At 43.5% G+C, this 14,405-nt stretch overlaps 1 protein-coding gene across 11 annotated transcripts in view; it reads left to right on the top strand.

The window, feature by feature from the left end:
* Positions 1-14,405, top strand: part of kctd9 (potassium channel tetramerization domain containing 9) — a 189,986-nt gene that overhangs the window by 56,162 nt on the left and 119,419 nt on the right. For 3 of the 11 annotated variants that reach the window (XM_087144849.1, XM_087144848.1, XM_087144847.1), the window contains 2 exons: positions 9,226-9,344; positions 9,665-9,806. The exons of 5 other annotated variants lie outside the window; for them this stretch is intronic. The gene's annotated coding sequence lies outside the window, so the exon portion shown is untranslated. The remainder of the gene's footprint in view (positions 1-9,225; positions 9,345-9,664; positions 9,807-14,405) is intronic. 3 more of the 11 variants (XM_087144857.1, XM_087144850.1, XM_087144856.1) reach the window with 2 other exon arrangements.

Genomic DNA, 14,405 nt, shown 5'->3' with positions numbered 1-14,405 from the left:
GTGGTGCTATGAGTGTTGCATTTACTTTCAGAAGCGAGTCCTCTATGTGGAAGCCTCAATCAGCCATGACTGCATCACCGTCACTGAGTTTTTCAATACCGCAGGCGATTAACACCACCACTTATTGAATCATAAACACGTATATATGAAAGGCGAAATACAACAAACTCTGTGAATGGAATCATTACTCCAAAAGAAATTCACTATAAAAAGGCTTTACCAGTGATTAACTACTACCAGCCGGGGACTCCGAAATCGGAGGCGTATGGTTTATACATGTATGTGTGGCCGGGGTCTCCGACCTCGGACAAAGGAAACAGGGCCCTGTAACAAAAGACCGTACTCCGAACAAAAGACCAGGCTGCTGGGCATTACCGGCATTTTTCACTCTCAAAAGTGGTGATAATCCAGCGTTATTTTGAAACCGTATACCAGGGTTTGGGGCATTTAGAGCAAGCGGATTACCACCGGGGACAAAAGCTCTCCACCACCGCAGCAATGAGCCACACAGCACCGCTGCATGCTAATCTGGCCCCTATTGAAAAGAGGTCAGCAGTGCACTGAGCCAGGTTTGTGAACAAAAGACAGTTGTATAACACCACACAATCTGGGCTCTGTTTACAAGGCTGCAGGCCTGGCTGAAATATTTGCGCATCAATGAAGGTCACCTGTCAACTTAGAGTAGTGGCTAAAGATTACTCCGTGTGGCTATAAACGACTGTTAAATGGAATGATGAATTGTTGAAGGATTTTGAAAAACGGAAAAAATGAAAGTCATGCCGGCCCAGCATCCTCAACGTTGAAAAATGCCCCGGCACGAAGTTTTTTTGTGGCTTCTATGACATGATATTTTCAGTACATAATGAACTCGGCTTACCAGTGTGTATGAATTTTTATATGGAGAAAAAAATGAAACGATAACCAGGGACATGGTACCTTGAAGAAGGCTTTTGGATGTCAATCCAGTTTAAAAGTTGACCCTCTCATCAGACTCAGTTGCACAGTCTACAACATCTTGCCCTGGGAGCGGTTGATGTTCATGTACAGACTTGGCTTGATGTTCAAGCTCATCTAGGTCCTCCATCGTCATAACCGTCTGCACGCATCTGTCAATCATAGCTGGCAATGAGGTGTGGAGGTAGCATGATCCATGGGTTGTGGAATCTCGATACAGCAAAGGGGCTCCATTGCTGCTTTGAATTTGAAAAAAAATAGCACTTGCTTGGTTAGGGATTATTACAGCCGTTAACAGCAAAAATGCCTGTATTTATTATCTGATATTAAAAAAGGCAATTTTGTAGGGTCCAACTTACACGACTTACACTACACAATCATAATAATAACATGTTAATGTCCAACTTGAAACAAGATCAAGGGAATGCTCTTTTTCAGCTTTTAGCATGTTTAGGAATAGGCCTATTACATGTTTGAACAATTTCAAAAGGACACTTACATCCAATGTCGGGCATGTCGGGTCTGGTAATTCTTGACGAAACATTTCCATACATGTCTATGTCATCTTTATCAAAATGTCTGCTGCAAAGTCTTGATCGTTAAGTGATATTCAGTTCGTCAACCACAGTTCTGTACTTGCTCTTGCCTTCAAGTTTAATCAGCTTCTTCCATCTTGCGACGGCAGCAGCATTTCGTGGCCATTTAACCCACCGTATATCTTTCATCCATGGGTATTTCTGAATGTTTTTCAGTTTGTATGTGTGTGCTTCACATTTGGAGGATTCACAGAAATAAACCATTGCTACAATTACATTTAAAGTGACCACGTAAAAACTTTGAAAAGGCGCATGATAGCGCTGACGCCGCGATCCGCTGTCGACTTTTTCCCATCATGCATCTCGTAATTTGGCCTTTCCCCGCTGTTCTCTTGGTGGCACACCGAATTGTGAATTGGCCGTATTAAATGTCAAGGCGGATCAAGGGATTGCAATAGACCTTAGGCGTATGACATCACGTTAGAGGGTATTTCTTTTTTCCTCTGGGATATGCTTGAGTGAACCCTTAGTGCATTCATTGTAACTATGTTAAATTAAAAAAGAATAGCCTCTGATTCCGTCTCAATGCTAACTGCCCCGAGTTGAAGTGCACCTCCAAGCAGCAAAGGAAAGACAGATAGTAGTAAGTTTTCCAAGTGTGTTCTTGCACATGTTCTGCATGTACGCAAAGACCATACATTAAGGAATAAATTTGTTATGTGTACTCAGCGTACTCCATGTCAAACGTGCCATTGATCCCATTATAAACGCACACCTACGCGATCCCATTATAAACGCCCTCTTTTGTTCCGCTTGGACCAGATAGACCTCTGTGCCGATGACATCATGTTCATAGTTATTTTATTAATCCCAAAGGAAATTACATCTCCGCGTACAAGCCTCATTAAAACATACAAAAATTAGCATTCTAAAACCTACATACCCTAAATCTAATTAAAATACAAAATAAATATATTACAAATCATCAATACCACATCTTATCAAAGTTCGTCTATTCTCCTTGTATGTTCCAAATTGCATGCAGCAATGGCCCTAGGGATGAAAGAATCTTTATCGTGCTGTGTCCTTGTCGTCGGCAGTCGCAGTCTCCCACTTCGTTCGTTTCGTCGCTCGTCAAACTCACCTCCCAGGGGGTGAGTTACATCACTCAGTATTTTGTCAGTCCTGCAGTCAGTCGTCGGTCATACGCTAATTCAAATGTCTCCGTGTGTATTTTTGCATTTTTACATTTGTATTTTCTTGTGGTGCTCAGTGGACTGTGGACCCCACTGGCTTCATAGGAAAGTGCACATGTATCACATGTAAACAAAGTGTGACAAAGTACATACAGTGGTTTACAAAATTATTTGAACATAGCATATTGACCGCCTTCTAGTTCCTTGTGACGAAATGGCAATCAAGACGGTATATACCGTATCCATGAAGTATACATATTTTTATATTCAATATTAGTGCCTGAATGATTGTGCAAAATTATTTGCACACTTGACATTCCAAAGAAATTGTCATTCAATCCCTTACATTGCCTGGTTTACATTTTCTCACTTGTATTAAATTAAGGAAAGTAATGGTAAGCATAGCTCACATTAATATATTAATATACTTCCCCCCATGCTTTAAAGTTGGTAAAAGGTATTCATTTTGTACATTTCTCCCTTCTGTCTGTGTACTTACACTTACCATTTGGTTCCTCACTATTCCAACTTAAACTTTGTTTACATGTCCTTTTTCTATCAACCTCTGATGTACACATGTACAGTTGAAACTGCAACACCATTGATAGTCAGCATGCTGTTGATACTCTTCTTCTCTGGTCTCCAAGACTTAATTATAAGTGATTCACATGTCTCTCAAAAAGTTTCTTCTTCCTTCCTCACCTCTCGTAGTTTCAATATAAATCAGTGACCTTAAACCTGTCCAAAGGGTTTTACAGAGCTTGGGCTGCATTTTTATGTTTCTGGTTTTTGATCAGTAGCTCCATCCAGCACTAGAGAGGGTCTTCATTTTTGCCCTTTGCTCGGATGTAAGTTCCTTCTCTGCTCTTACCATGTTCAAGCTGTGTTGATCTGTGGTCTAGGCTAGTTTCAGCTGCTTTATGTACCCTTTCCCTTAAATAGGGGATTTTCATAATGTATTATAAATGTTATGCCCACTTTCTTGACAAAAGGTTACCGTACCAAAGTGTCACACCCCTAGAGTTGTCCTACCCTAAGGGACAGATGTTTGGTAGCTGAGACACGAATATACACACACCTGTTGCTGGAAATTTGTTTTGCCTACAGGTACAATATTAACATTTATTTATAAAAGAACACAAAATAAGGATAATTTCTTACATTAACATTGTTTTCAATTACAATATAAATGAGGTGATGAGCGCCTTAATGTCCCGCCTTTTGTTTCTTGCATTGTAGTCGGCTTCTGTGGCCTGTGGCTGACTCGGCAAGTTTCTGCGTCCCGCAACCACGGTCCAACCCTTCTGTCACCACCAGTCAACCGACTTCCTCTTAACGTAAAATCCAAGAAATTACCACCATATTCCCATGTTTCTGGTTTTTCTGGCCAAGTTACATTTAACGCAAAATATTCATTAATGAATTTGAAGAGTTATGAAGTGTGTCAACTTTCAAGATAATTGTTTCAGTGCTGCAACAACCTCAACTTAAATTACTTAAATCAATTAGGATTTTATGCAATATCTCGGCAAATCTCATTTTCACTGGCTCAAGATCTGGTTTTGCAAGGAATAAAAGTATAAAATAAATATCCAATATATCATATTTATACATGGCTAACTTACAGGAACTGGGCATTTCCTGGCTTTCCTTTTCTCAGAACAGTCTGAACGTACATGTAAGTTTATTCTACTTCCATAATTAGAAGTCACTCATCTCAAGACTAACTCGACTCACGACTACAAGTCACCGAGGCTGGCCGCTGCCCTCTCCTTGGAATCCAGCAATGAACTGATCACATCAACCCATCTCTTTTCTTTTTAAACCCGAAGGAAAAATTCCCAGCACTTCCATGCCTTATTCCAAAGAACTCAAAATGTTTTGTGTACTATACCCTTCATAAATATTCATTATTCAAATTAATGCATAAGTAGCTACATCTACCAATAACAACTCAACTGGCACTCAGCCCATCATTCTGGTAAGGTTGACTGACTTCAGGAATGTTTGGGTGTGGCGGCTCAGGAAAGTAAAATCTTGTTTCAGCACTAAATACCACGTTTTATCTTTTCAACAATTAAGGCCAAAATTATTATTAATTTAAAAGTAATTCCGATTTAGTATCACTCTGTGACACAAAGCTTGCCAAAGCTTTCCAGTCTCCTGATGACAGACAACCTAATAATTGGCAGTCCATCATTTTCAATGAAGACAAGATAGGAGAGAGAGGTGAGACGGTTTCATTATTAGGGTAGGGTAGGTCTTGCAGGCTAGCAGGTGAGCTGCTAGACCAGCTTTGGATCTACACAGCCAGTTGCATTTGCCGTAGGTGAAAACACCAACACTGGGAATGAAGTGGCGTCGCTCATGAGCTGACATATACTCAGCAGTGTGCTTCTCTTCAACTCTACTGGTTACCTCATGTTAAACACCCCGCCATGTTGATCTGGATGAGGCTTGCTGTTCCCAGGTACCAATGTCAATCTCAGTACACTTCATGTGGCATTTTCGAACGTCTCTATAGCGCAGTCTCTGGCCACCATGCTTCTGTTTCCCATGCAGTAATTCACTGAAAAGCACTTGCTTAGGGAGTCGGTGATCAGACATGCGAAAGACATGACCAGCCCATCGGAGCTGAGCAGCAATAATTAAGGCTTCCACGCTCACAGCCCCTGCCTGCTCCAGGACAGTCACATCTGGAACTCTGTTTTGCCACTTGATTTTCATGATCTGGTGCATATGGCGAAGCTGGATTCGGGTCAGCTGCTCGATGTGTCTGCGATAGAGTATCAAAGCTTCAGTGGAGTATAGAGGCAATGGCAACACTGCTGTGTTGTAGACCTTGATCTTAGTGCTGAGTTTGATGTCATGATGAACAGACGGGCCCCCATTTATCACACCAGGGGTCCGTCTTTCCCATGGAGGAACAGCAATGGGTAGTGTTGAGAACCTGGCAGACACTAAAGAAAACTCAGGGCGCTAAAATTTTATGAACAAAATAAACTTTTAATTTAATCTACAATAATTCAATTTAAATTACCACTAACCCACAATTATCAAAGTAATCAAATAAAAAAAAAAAAATCACTTAACAATCAATATATACAATTCCCCAGTTTTCCATCCCCAGTGAGTACAATAGCACCAGTGCCGGGTTTTGGTGACTATAATGTACCCCGGTATATGTGTTTAGTTGCAATGGCTGAACCCAAGTCCAAGGTTGAAGCAGCATATTAACTGGTCTTGTCCCGAATACAGAAAAAGATGATCAATGACTTGCGATGTCGTGTTGCTGGTAGCGACGTTTTGGCTGCTTGTACTGCTACCCATCATCAGGCAACTGAAGTCTGGATGCTGCAGAGTCCGCTATATACCGCTGGACCGCGTCTTCCGCGTGCCCCCCGCCGTGTACTGCAGACGTAGTACGGGTGACCTCAGCAGGCGTCACACGCTTCACTCCAGGGGCATGTCCCGGCGTGGCTCCGTTGTGCTCTGGTGCTGCGGTGATTGTATTGACGGATGGTGGGGAGCCAGAACCCAGGGATGTCAATGCCACTGTCTCTGTTGATGCTGTGTCGGTTGAGGCAGATGTGGATGGCTTCCTTGATGCATCTGGTGTACCAATGCTGGTCCTGGTCCACACACTGCACGCCGTCCCAGTTAGGGTGGTGACTAGCTCCCCAGGTGTGTTCGGCTACTGCTGACGAATCCACACGGGAGAGTCTCACGTCGCACTGGTGCTCCTTGATTCTTTCGCCGACAGGTCTGCCAGTTTCGCCGACGTACACCTTGTCGCAGTCACCGCACGGTATCCTGTAGACTACTCCTCCTCGTCTTCCGGGTGGGATAGGATCCTTAGGGCACACTAGTGGGCTCCTTAATGGGAGTTGGACGATCGGAACACGGTGCGGACACCGTGGTCCTCCAGGATCCTCTTGAGCTATCCGGAGATACCATCTATGAAGGGAAGAACGGTGAAGGCCTTAGACTCCGGTCGCTCCACTTTGGTGCTGGTCTTGGATCTTGATGACTGCTGGGTGAATGATGTGAGATTAGAGACTCTCCCGTGTGGATTCGTCAGCAGTAGCCGAACACACCTGGGGAGCTAGTCACCACCCTAACTGGGACAGCGTGCAGTGTGTGGACCAGGACCAGCATTGGTACACCAGACGCATCAAGAAGGCCATCTTCATCCACCTCAACCGACACAGCATCAACAGAGACAGCGGCATTGACATCCCCGGGTTCTGGCTCCCCACCATCTGTCAACACAATCACCACTGCACCAGAGCACAACGGAGCCACGCGGAGGACATGCCCCTTCACGTCCATGGAGTGGAGCGTGTGACGCCCGCTGAGGTCACCCGTACTACGTCTGCAGTACACGGCTGGGGCTCGTGGAGGCTCGGTATATAGCGGACTCTGCCGCATCCAGACTTCAGTTGTCAGATGAAGGCTAGCAGCACCAGCAGCCGAAATGTCGCTACCAGCAACACGACATCGCGAGTCATCGATCATCCATTTCTGTATTCGTCATCTACCGCGGTGATTATGTTTATCTCTTCTATTGGTCTTGTCCCGTCACTCTGATCAAGAAGTGAAGACAGCTTGGCCACAGTACGTCGCTCGGTGGGTAGATCCAGTAGTATAACTATATCAATTTGCAGGCCTCAGGCTCCAGCACACATTGGTCCACACAGGACCCAAGACAGCCTCATCACCCCACACAGGAGTCGACTCCTCAGCCACCTCACACCAAATCCACTCGGGATTAATTGGTCATCCACTATTAAGGATGACTAGCCCAGTACCCATGGGGAAAAGCCCTTTAAACAAATTAAGTAATGGTGATGAACCCTGTTTTCTGGCAGGAAAATTACTCTAAATTATCTCGATCTCACAATATTCATTATTAATTCAAGTATGACCTGTAACATTTCCAATAATCAAATCATACAAAGGACTGTCCATGCATAAGGCCTCAACATGACCAATGAAGAAGGGAGAATTCACATCTATTTGGGCTACTGGCACTCGTCGGACCGTTCCATCTAAAAGGATACACGGTTGAATGCGGCCTGTTAAGTTGTCATCTCGAACAACATCCCTGCAAACAACAACTGTGCTACACGCTGTATCTCTAAGGACTGTAACTGGTAGCTCCCCAACTACTCCTTTTCTCACTGGCATGGAGGGCTCGAGGGTACGTGCTGTGCTGATAAATGGAAATGCCTTGCCATTATTCTGCAAAACATCACTCTCCTCCGATGATCTGGCTGTCAGATTCAGACAGGCAGCGCCAGTCTGGGACGTTTCCTTGTTGTTTGCCCCTACCTTCAAACCTGCAACTCTATTAGATTTATTTGACTGTTGAGAATTATTTGGATTATTATTAGCATATTCAACAAGCTCCATCCCTTCCAGACCTACATCCTGTCCTGATTTAAAAAAATTCTCAAACTCCATATTAATGGACAACATGGCGTGTAGCAGTAGAAAAATGCACAAGTTATGCAACATTGGACAATGTGGCAAGCTCGGTGGTCGAGTGGTTAAGACATCTGCACTAGTAAGCAGGAGGTTGTGGGTTCGAGTCCCACCCGAGTAAGCTTGTGAGGTTTTTTTCGCAAGCTCTCGGACAAGCACTGAGTATACAGTGCTTATTAATATACGTTGGGTAAGGGCAAACCCGTTATATATAATTGGACAAATACCTTGCAACTTTCCGCATTGAGGCGATAATCATGAAATGACCCTATTGCAGAGATGTACAATGCAACCAACCAGCAAGTTAGAGTGAGAATGTCAAGAACAAAAAAAATAATCACATGCAACCATAGGAACAACTGTCTTTGCAGTTGAATAATTCAACAATTTCGTGCAATCACACTGTGTAAAGGAAGCAAAGGGGTTGGGTCCTTGGTTTCTATCGGAGACAGACCATTTCATTAACCCAAGAAAATTAGTCTCTATACTCAACTTAAACCTATGCAATTTACAGCAAGTGTATTTACCTGGTTAAACTTCACTGTCCAACAATATCCATCAACATATCCATTGCATCAAAGAAAAATTACATCTTTCCAGACATGCCCCCATTTGTCGTCTTCGGCTACTTGTACCTACCAATATCCTTTTGACAAATCTAGCTTGGAAAAAACTTTCCCGTGCCCAGCCTGTCCATCAGGTCATCTGCATTTGGGATGGGCTCTGGATCGAAGACAGTGACGTTATAGGGGGATTTCACATTAGCGCCGTCTGGGCATATCCGCATCGAAACCGAGGCTCTCTGTGTTGAACTTCGTCGCACGCGCCCGCGGAGTCCACACAGTACATGGAGTGTCCGGTTCGTAACCACTTCCACTGTACAAGATACTCGACCATCGCAGGTACTTTAGTTCACGGTCAATTGTCGCTATTTTTCTTTGGATTTTGCGTGTCGAGTGTTCCTGAAAGACTCTTCCAGACACATTTTCAGCCTGAAAAGTCTGAATTTAACATACCTTTATGTATTTTGTGTCTTGACTCCTTATTTTCAGTGGTCTGAATGTATTAAGAATTGAAGCTGACACATACAGCCGCGGAAGTGCGCAGATGGACGCTAAAGGCGTCGTATTGGGATCCCTCTATTGATTCTCCTGTAATCAATACAGAAACAGTAAGTGCCATCAGGTTTTCTTACAAGGACTATTGGGGATGCATAGGGTGACTGAGAGTGTTCTATAATACCTAATTCCCGCATGGAATCTATCTCTTTCCTGATGACTTCACAAGTAGCCTGTGGTGTTGGATAGGGTTTTAACCTTATGGAAATGTCAGTTGTAAGACGAATTGTATGCTCGATAATATCGGTCTTACCTGGCATGTCAGTAAGAACTTTTGTGTACTGCTCCAGAATTCTACCTACTTCTGCTCTTTCAGCATTGTTCAAATTGTCGCCAAGATGAACATCTTTGAGGTCTTCCTTTGCCTCTACAGGGGGAAGAACAACTTGGTCTAATTCATCCTCACTGTTCGGATCTTCAACAACAAACCCGACTCCTGTCATACCCAGGGCCTCTGCTGGATTGATTTCCTCAGACTTACCTTGTTCGATGTACCTCTCCAGCAGGTTAGCATGGTAGGTCCGCTCTTTCCCTGCTATCTGGATCATGTAGTCGTGCTTTGCAACTTGTCTCACAACTTCATAAGGACCTGTCCACTGCATTCAGAGCTTGTTGTGATCAGTTGGTCTAAGAATAAGAACCTTGTCTCCTACTCTGAATCTCCTATCACTTGCCTTGGGATTGTAGTATTTCTGGTACCATTTGGAAGCCTTTGCCAACTCTTGTCGTGCTAGCGCACAGGTTGACTGCAACCTTTCGCGCAAATTAATGACATATTGGTAGGTAGTCTTGATGTCTTCGTCCACCATATCCGCCGACCAGATATCTTGAAGGATAGAGAGAGGTCCCTTCACTGACCGACCATACATCAGCTCGAAGGGAGAAAGTCCCAAACTCTCCTGTGGAGCCTCACGGTAGGCAAACAGCAGAGCTGGAAGAAACCTGTCCTAGTCCTTAAGTCTTTCTGCGCACATCCTTTGCAACATCTTCTTCAGGGTAGTGTTGAATCTCTCAACTAAGCCATTGCAGATAGGATGGTAGGGGGTCGTAGTCAGCTGTCTAATTGTGAGCAGTCTTACTGACTTCCCTCATTACCTTGGAGGTGAACTGCATTCCTATATCCGTCAATACTTCTTGTGGAATCCCCAACTGCGAGTACACTTCAAGCAATGCTTCAGCAACTCTCTCCACCTCTATCCGAGGAAGAGCTACAGCCTCGGGGTAGCGCTTGGCGTAGTCAACAATCACCAAGATGTACCTGTTACCTCTGTCAGTTATAGGATAAATTGGACCCACTAAATAAATGGCTATACGCTGAATGGTGTATCGATCAGTGGCATCTCTCCAAGGGTCACCTTTCCAACTCTTCCTTTAGACACCGTCTGCTGGCATATGTTGCAGGATCTTTAGTGTCTCTGCACATCGCTGGTAACTCCTGGCCAATAGAAACTCAAACATAATTTGTCAGTCATCTTCTTGGTACCTGCTAGTGGGGAATCATGTGCAAGCTTCAACACCAGACTTCAATACTTCTGAGGGACTACCAACTGCTTAATGATTCTACCTTTATCCACTTTGGGGTCTGAAACTCCCTGAACAACAGACCTCGATGCTTGATATACTTTGAAACATTAGCCTTACCAATCACACGTGGTGGATCTTGGTCAGCAACATGTTTCCATAACTTTGCCAAAGTTGGGTCCTGCCTTAGACCTTGAGTACTCTCCATTCTTATCAGAACCACATTTACTCACAAAATAGACATTTTGCATGATGTTACTGCAAACTTATTGGCTTTACTTGCCACCGTCACCGTGAAAAACATGAAATCTCAACTAATGTTTACAAAGTGCATTGCAATCAATTTGCATGAAAGAACTACAGAATAATTGTGAGAGTTGAATGAATAGTTGGTTACGAGGGCTATGTGGATATTAATCCAACAATTTTAAAACATTGGTTAAATGGTTTATTTTATTGCGAGCAACTTAATTCAGTCACAATGTGCTAAGTGTTCAAATAATTTTGCACTCATGTACAAACATTTGATGGGTATAGTGATTGCCTTTCATCACAAACAACTAAAGTACCTAATATTTGCCAAGTATTGTTTTGTACACCACTGTACATGTAGGCCTGTTTTTCCCCAAACTCAGTTAATAATCGCAATCAAATTATGGGTGGACAAATTTGTTTAAGAAACAGATTTTTGTTTCGCATTTGCCCATGGATGTAATATGCTTCAGTGAAGAGCTCATGAAGCACGCAATAATTGTCATAGTAATAGAAATGAATTTTTGAAATCCTAACTCCCCCATAATTAGGTCATACGATTTCTTAGAAATGTGTGGGTTGCTTGGCAGTGCATGTGGGCAGGTTGGTAGCAGAACTTGTAACCAAACACAAGAGTCCTTGAAGAGGAGCGTATGAATTCAGTAGCCAGTAACCTTCCACTTCACTAGGCTACTAGACTGAACAGAGACTATTCTGTTTGTTTCTGTGATTTCTCCTTCCATCAAACCTGCCATATCAGTACTTACTCCTACTGTAGGTGAGTTTGATGATACTTTTATCTTACTTTTATGCCTAGATTAAAGTGTCTGTTCTTATCTCAAAGTGTGGACCAAGTTGACATAGGTTAATATCATATTGCGTTTCTTAATTGCAGTCATTGTAATTTTGGTTAAGAGTAAAAGAATTTGTGCACATCTTAACTCAAACCAAAGTCCACTTTAGAAGTTATATTTATTGACATTTGTTTGTCTCCGTATACAAACGCCATTTCTGTTGTGATTTGTTTTAAGATTTTGTTCAAACACTCTGACTTCATACTCCCTGGAAACTAAATGAATTTAACACACTGTATGAGTTTCCCTTGATTTGAAAGTTTGCCATTTTCATTTGATTGATTTCTGGCTAAGGGATATTTCCTCCAATGCATGTTAGTCTGTGAATCTTCAACCTTTCCCTCTGATTACTTGAGAAGTTTCAATTATTCCCCTTTATTCATCCTTAATTGGTTTTTACCACATTTGACACTATGAATCTCAACGCTGTGAATTTGGAGTGAATACATAATTTGCAATGAATTACCGTGAAACTTGTTTTCACAGTGATGTCAGGGCAGATTATCTGTTGAAATCCCCTGCGTGACCCGGTTAGGACACGCTTGGCTTCAGTAAAAACACCGTGAAAACACAGTTTTCCGTAAAGCTGCTAAAGGTTTTCATGAAATTTGGCCCCGCATCAAAAAAGTCCATCATATTCAACACTTCCAACATGACGGCGTCAAATGCCCAACAATGCTTAGAAAGTTCTTGGAAAATGGTATTAAAATATAAGCCTCAGTTTTTCCACTCGGCGGCACTTGCCAGTTGGTGCTCGGTATCGGCATTGTAATTAATACACGTGACGTTACGAACGAAATGACATGAACGACATTGCATGAGATACGGCCGCTCGCATGCACAACCTTTTGACCATGTTTCCCTTCATTGTTTTAATCACATGCAGTAACGGCATAGTATACTGGTACTTGATGTGATATTATCGATGGCAATAAAGCGGGAGCGGAGACAGGAGTTGTTGCAAGCTTCCAACCAGTTACCGAGAGTTTATTCACCACTGTATACATGCGCTCATAAGATAGTTCCTATCACAACATCCCCCCCTTTTTGAAGATAAAATTTGTGGAATATAAAGGACATTTATAACTAATTTTATCTGTAATCCACCAAGTGCTTGAGTTGTGCCCCATGCAACTTGAGAAGCTTCAACTTTTATGGTTTAACAATGCTTTAAAAACTGGTAGTGCTGACATAATTCACAGGCTAGAATGCCATGTTCATTTTGTCTGGACACTTTCATGAAAACATTAAATGAACTTGTAAACTGTTTAGTTGGTATGGAGTTCCAGTTTACTTCTTTTTGTTAACTACTAAAACTAACACTACTTTTACTATGCAACTTTAACTGTGGCAAGAAAACTAGAGGGTTGGCAAAATCACAACGATGTTTGGAACGTGGTGAGTTAAGTCACATGTACCGAGCAGGCTTTCTGCTTACTCGGCCGGATCGTGTTGTGACGGATGTGTCCGTTTTAGCATTTGGGGTTGCTGGTGTTTTGGCTTTACTCTGCCTGTGCGAGCACTCGCCCGTGTCTGGGGGCAAGTCGAATCTGACCTGCTTTTTGGGCTCATCAAATGCAAGGCGCTTCGCTTCAGCAGTGCCGCTTTGCACCTTGGGGTTGACGCTGTGTTCGCTGCTAGCAGGCATCTCGCGCAGGTGTGATCTATTCCGCCTAAGAGTTCTCCCGTTGGGCGTCCTCACCTCGTACGATCTGGGCTCTTGTCTGACCCTTACAATTTCCCCAGGAATCCAGATCTTGGATGCATCGTCCAGAAGTCGGATCTTCTGGCCGACATGCAGGGGTGGAAGGGGTGGTCCCGCATGTTTGTCATGGCATTGTTTCATTTTTTCTTGTCTCTGTTGAAGGCCTGTGTATGTTTCAGCTGAAGTGTTGTGGCTTAAGTGTGGGTTATTACTTGGCAGTGTGGTTCGAATCGCCCTGCCGAACATTATCTCGGCTGGCGAAGGCAGGTTTGGCTCGATTGGTGTTGCTCGCAGGTTGAGCATTGCCTGGCTGATGTCCTGGCCGGACTTCCGGCACTTTGTCAACAAGGTCTTAATCGTGCGGACCATTCGTTCCGCAAGGCCGTTGGAGCGGGGGTAAGTTGGTGACGACGTCGTATGCCTGATGTACCAGGTTTTACACATTTCCTGGTATGCTTTACCTGCAAATTGGGGGCCGTTGTCGGAAACAATCTCCGTGGGCGCTCCCAGAAGGCCAAATGTTGCTGCAGTCAGATGAGCGACTGCTGCACTTGTGGTGTTGGTCAGCTTGTGTACCACTGGGAACTTCGAGTGGTAATCGACGATGACAAGAAAATCTTCATCGTCAAGCTGGAAAAGGTCGGTACCGAGCTTTGTCCATGGAGTGGACGGGATCTCGTGGGGTATCATTGGCTCTTTAGTGTGCCGTGGCTGTTTTTCTTGGCACACCGTACAATCTGCCACGAGCTTGGCAATGTCGTCATTGATCTTTGGCCAATAGA

Source organism: Acanthaster planci, linkage group LG13 (genome assembly GCF_054643075.1).
Source record: "Acanthaster planci isolate LZ-2023a linkage group LG13, COTS_SCS, whole genome shotgun sequence".
NCBI classification, from domain to species: Eukaryota; Metazoa; Echinodermata; class Asteroidea; order Valvatida; family Acanthasteridae; genus Acanthaster; species Acanthaster planci.
This window is presented reverse-complemented; position numbering and strand designations above follow the sequence as displayed.